We start from the raw sequence: 5,967 nt of genomic DNA, 5'->3' as shown, positions 1-5,967 counted from the left end.
AGCATGGGGGGCAGCATGGGGGGGCGCAGCAGCATGGGGGGTGCGGCAGCATGGGGGGTCGCGGCAGCATGGAGGGGCAGCATGGGGGGTGCGGCAGCATGGGGGGTCGCGGCAGCATGGGGGGCCCTTTTCTCTTCATGCCATGCAAGGCCCCGTGGAACAGACACCACAGCTCAGCATGAGGTTGTGGCCTCGCCTGACCCAGCTTATCCAGCCCCAGCCTCTCTCACAGTCCCCAGTCCCATGCCAACATTTGCCACTGGATGAGCCATGTCTCCACATTTCAGGAGCTTGTTTGGAGACAGCCTGGCTGTCTGAGAGCCGTCGGAGTCGAGACTGGATGCCTGGCCTGGTGCCTGTGGGCCAGCACTGCCTGTGGAGGAGAGGTCTCCGGAGGCCACAGGCAGAGCCACTGAGAGGGATCTTTAAGCAGAGGGCCCCAGACGCCTCCTAGGACCTGCAGGCCTGGCTGCCATGCAGGGTCTGGGAGCTACAGAGAGTAGGAAGCAAGGGCCGGGAGTGGTGGTTCACGCCTGTAATCCCAACACTTTGGGAGGCCGAGGTGGGGATCACGAGGTCAGGAGATCAAGACCATCCTGGCCAACATGGTGAAACTCCGTCTCTACTAAAAATACAAAAAATTAGCCGGGCGTGGTGGCGGGCACCTGTAGTCCCAGCTACTCGGGAGGCTGAGGGAGGAGAATGGCATGAACCCGGGAGGCGGAGGTTGCAGTGAGCAGAGATCACGCCACTGCACTCCAGCCTGGGTGAGAGAGCGAGACTCCGTCTCAAAAAAAAACAAAAAAAAACAAAAAAAACAAAGAAAGAAGGAAAAAAAGAGTAGGGAGCTGAGTCCCTGGGTTGCCAAGGCAACCCATGGAAGCCGCTGACTTTGAGCAGGACACAGGGCCCTAAGGACAGCCCCAGCCCCTGCAGTGTGGTCTGCAAGGGTGTCACTCATTTTGACCTGGCTGTTGTGCTTTTGGGTGGTATTGTTGTTTGTTTAAAAAGAAAACACATGGACTGCGTATGGCATGAGCAAGTACAGACGTCATTGGGATCAGCTAATGAAAATGACAGAGTACTCCGAAGTGACACTTTACAGGGAGGGCGTGATGTGGGACCAGGCCCAGTGGCATCAGCACACCACCGGCTCGCTGGCATTTCCACTGTGGTCCCTGTTAAACCAGAAAGAACGAAAGTGTGATGGGGAAAAATAAGTACGTGTTTCTTGTAAAACACAGCTCATTTCAAAACTACTGAGAACAAGGTGACAGTTTGAAATTGGGCAGAGCCCCTTGGGACCAGCTGGACCAGGAGGGTCCAATCAGCTCTTCCTCAGGGCCAGGAATCTCTCAGTCACTCCCAGGCCTGGAAGAAAGTTTCCAGAACCGTTTTTACACAAATGAACTGCAGATCTGAAATCAGCAAGAAGGTTCAGGAACTGGGCCCACAGGATTGGAACCACGGGAGTCTCAGATCCTCAAACTAGCTGGGTTTGCTTCAGTTTTCTCAGGTGGGATGGACCACCCTGGGTTTCCCAGGGTGATGTCCCAACAGCGGAGGTGAGATGTCACAGAATGGAGGATGTGATCTGATCTGTAACATGGAATCCAGCAGAAGCTCCAGCACTTAAAAGACAGGAAGCAGTGGAGGGCATGGATGTTCCCTCTCCTGGAACAGTCCATGTCCTCAGGGAAGGTTCTCACTCAGTCCATGCTGGCAGATCCCATGGAGATGCCCGGCTGATTCTGGAACAAGGGCTGGAAGATTCTTTCTTTAATCACTGCTGGTGGCCGGAGCTGGCTCAGGAGCCTGGGGCTGGTCAGCTTCTGGGCAGTGGGAAGACGTGGACTTTGGGTTCCTTGACCCGGCTCACAGCCCCGCTCCGACTGTCCCTGCTGGGCACCCCTGGCTGGGATGTCATTAGCCTGGGCCTCCATTTCTGTTTTTTTTTTTTTTTTTTTCTGAGACAGAGAATCACTCTGTTACCCAGGCTCACTGCAACCTCCGCCTCCTGGGTTCAAGTGATTCTCCTGCCTCAGCCTCCCGAGTAGCTGGGACTACAGGCACGTGCCACCACGCCCTGCTAATTTTTGTATTTTTAATAGAGATGGGGTTTCGCCATGTTGGCCAGGCTGGTCTTGAACTCCTAACCTCAGGTGATCTGCCCACCTCAGCCTCCCAAAGTGCTGGGATGACAGGCATGAGCCACCGCGCCCGGACTCCATTTCTTTATGGGGCAATGTGTGGTCCCAGCATCCTGAAGTTGGTGTGAGGTGCAGGTGGGGCGGCTTTGGGGTGGGCCCCAGCGCAGAGGGCCCTGCTGCTGCCCCTGCCCCTGCTGCTGCCCCTGCCCCTGCTGCTGCCCCTGCATTCCTGAGCGGGCCACATGCTAGTCTTCAGGAGTTCTTTTTATTCTTTTTAAACCAGGCTTGATTGGCTTAGGGAAAAACAGGAGATGCCATGTACCATGCAGTTAAAAATGAAACTTGGATTAAGTCAATATTGAATTCAGTACTGTACTGGCTTCCTAGAGCTGCTGAAATGCAAACTGGGGGCTTAAAACCACAGAGAGGTGTCCCCCACAATTCTGGAAAGTAGAAGCCTGAATGCGTGTTAGCAGGGCCGAGCTCCTCTGCAGGCTGTGGGGAAGGACCTGTCCCAGGCCTCTCCTGGCTCCTGGTGGCTGCTGGCAAGCCTTGGTGTCCTGTGGCTTGTAGACGCGTCTCTCCAGGTACTATCTCTGCCTCCGTCTCCACGTCTTCCCGCGGCCTCCTTATAACGACAGCAGCCACTGGAATGAGGGTCCGCCCGAATCCAGCCTGACTTCATCTTCATTTAACTGATGGTATCTTCAAAGATCCTGTTTCCAAATAAGGTCACATTCTGAGCATCTGGGGGATGTGAGTTTCGGGGAGACTCGATTCCACCAACACCAGCATCGAAGAGGGCAGGGCACAGAGAGGAAGCTGAGGCCCAGGGCGCACACACTGATGGTCACCCTTGAAATCCCGGCGAGGTCGGGCCAGGCTGCTCTGAGACATGGGCAGAACGGGCACATCTCAATTGCAGGGGCTGAGGGGCAAGGGAGGGTGGAGACGAGAATCCCAGAACAGCAGACACCAACGAAGCAGTGGGGCTGGGAGACGCTCCAGGAACGGAGGGCGGCACGGAGAGCACACAGCGGGGCGCGGGGCGGGGGATGACATGGGAGCCACACAGTGGGGGACGGGGCGGGGGACAACATGGGAGAGCACACAGCGGGGGGCGGGACGGGGGATGACATGGGAGAGCACACAGCGGGGGGCAGGGCGGGGGATGACACGGAGAGCACACAGCGGTGGTTGGGGCGGGGGACAACACGGGAGAACACACAGCGGGGGGCGGGGCGGGATGGGGGACGACACAAGAGAGCACACGGCCAGCCCAGGCTCCTCGCCCTGCCTTCGCCTTGAGCCCCAGACCAGACTCACCCTGACAACGTCTGCTCCCCATCTGCTGCCTCCAGGTACCCCTCTGGGTTCCCCCACTCATAAAGAATGCCGAGGAGTTAGGGACAGGACAAGCATGTGTCCCTCAAGGCTGCTGTTGGGACGCCCAGGACCTGTCTGAGCCCTTCTCTAGACCGGCTGCTCACCCACCGCTGCCTCTAAAACCAGGTAAGAGAAGGGGAGACAGAGGGTCAGGAGACGCCTGGCCCAGGAGCAGAAGCCCCCTGGAGGCCTCGGTCTGTGGGCCTCCTGCAGGCTGCACAGGAGGGGCCGCAGCAGTCCTCACCCAGGGGCCACGCCCTCCCAAAAGGAGGCTACCAGAGGCCCCTTGTTGCATATTTCGGAGTGTGGACAGCCAAACCGCGTCATTTAGACCCAACCTGGTCACTGTGGAGGGAATGGGCTGTGCCCCACCCCCCCACCCAATACCAGGCCGAGGCCAGCAGGTCTGAAGGTCCCGGCAGAGCTCTGTCCTGCCCCAGCCCCGGCCAGCTGCCCCGCTGGCTCCTCTAGTCCTCTTCTTAGGTGAGGCTGAGAAAATGGGTCAAAGGCAACAACCCCAGAGCCTCTGGTGCTCCTGCCTGAAGCGCTGGGGCCCTGTGTGGGTGAAGACGGGCAGCTTCCTGGGGCAACCAGAGGGCTGAGCCTGCTCCTTGACTTGTTCAGAGTGTTTCTTCACTGACCGGTTTACCTGGGTGTGCATATGGAGCGTGAGCCGCTGGAATAGGGAAGGCATCCACCCTTCACTGAGTCAGTCCCTCTCCTGGAAGGTGCCAGGGACAGGGCAGGATGGCTGGGCAGTGTGACAGATTCCTCCCCCTCTGGCCACATTCTCCCCATGCTGGGGAGGCGGGGGTCAGAAGCCCACCAAACAGATGGGGAAGTAGGGACAGGTGAGCCAGACCGGATGGTGGGGCACCACCCCGTCCCTGGGAACCCCATGACTGCCTCGTCTCCATCCCCTCTAAAATGCCAGGTCCACAAAACCACAGTGAGATGCCACCACACACCCACTGGGATGGCTACCATCAAAACACAACAGAAATTACAAGTGTCTGCAAGGAAGTGGAGAAGCTGGACCCCGTGTGCACTGTTGACGGGAATGTGAATGGTGCAGCCGCTGTAGGAAATGGTCGGTGGTTCCTCAAACAGCACGGTGATCCCACAGGCAGTTCACAGGAGCAGGAGGTGGGACACCCAAGCATCCATCAACAGATGAATGAAGACACAGAATGTGCCACACAAAGGAATATTACTCGGCCTTGAAAAGGAAGGAAATTCTGAGACATGCTACAACACAGAGGAACCTGGAGGACATCATGCTGAGTGAACAAAGCCGGTCCCAAGAGGACAAATGCTGTATGGTTCCATGTGTACGAGGTCCCTGGAGTACTCAAATCCATACAGGCAGAAAGTAGAGTGGGAAGTGGTGGGGCTGGAGGAGTGAGCATTTAATGGGTTCATACTTTCAGTTTGGGAAAAGTTCGGAGGTGGATGGTGGTGATGGTTACACAGCAGTGCCAATGCACTTAATGTCACCAAACTATGTGCTTTCAGATGGTTAAAATAGTAAATTTTATGTTATGTGTATTTTACTGCAATAAAAAAAGTTAAGCCAGGTCCAATAGTTCAGCAAGAACCAAAAGCGCCACAGGACCTCCCAGTAGCTCCCTGCCCCGTCCTTAGAAACACAAGGCCCTCTGGCATGGAGGGATGCCTAGCACAAGAGGCTGGCAGTGGGCTGGGCCTCGGCACCCCACCTGCAACCTGGCCTGGGCTTCATATCTGTGAGGGCTACACCAGGTGCTCGCAGGAGCTCCGAGTTCTCAAGAGACACCTCAGTTTTCTTATCCCCACAACCTCCTTCCCTCCATTCGGAGCGTCTCCCCTGAACCTGACATGCTTCCCCAGTGGGAACTATGCTCTCCCCTGCCCCACCCCGGTGGATGGGTCCTGCTGCTGTCCTGACACCCTGCCTGGCACTTCAGGCAGCTGCTGGAAGGGCCCAGAACCGGGAACACAGGTGCTCCTGAGCCACGCCCAGCCACCCCTCCAGACCAGGCTTGGATCCAGCTCAGCAGCGGAAAGACCACCAGCTGTGGGAGGAGCAGGGCAGGGGTGGGGCTGTGACAGCCGCCCGTTACTTTCTCCTATTCTAATCATACCTGAACAGGTGAGCACATTCTCCTGCCAGATTCCAGCAGCCAGACACAGCCAGAGCCCTCCAGCCCAGGAGCGCGCCTCCCTCAGATGTGCGCCTGCACTGCCACACACGGTGGTAGACAGACGTGTGTGCCGGGGTGGTTTGTGTATGTGCACACTAGGAGTGATGTGTGTGTGTGTTCAGGCTAGGGGTGGTATGTGCGGGTGTGTCTGTGTGCCGGGGTGGTGTCTGTGTGTGGGTCTGTGTGTGCTAGGGGTGGTGTGTGTGTCTGCCTGTGGGGTTGTGTGTGTGTCTGTGTATGTGCGCTAA

The sequence above is a fragment of the Piliocolobus tephrosceles genome, chromosome 19 (assembly GCF_002776525.5).
Source record: "Piliocolobus tephrosceles isolate RC106 chromosome 19, ASM277652v3, whole genome shotgun sequence".
Classification (NCBI taxonomy): domain Eukaryota; kingdom Metazoa; phylum Chordata; class Mammalia; order Primates; family Cercopithecidae; genus Piliocolobus; species Piliocolobus tephrosceles.
The sequence above is the reverse complement of the archived record's forward strand: the minus strand, read 5'-3'. Positions refer to the sequence as shown.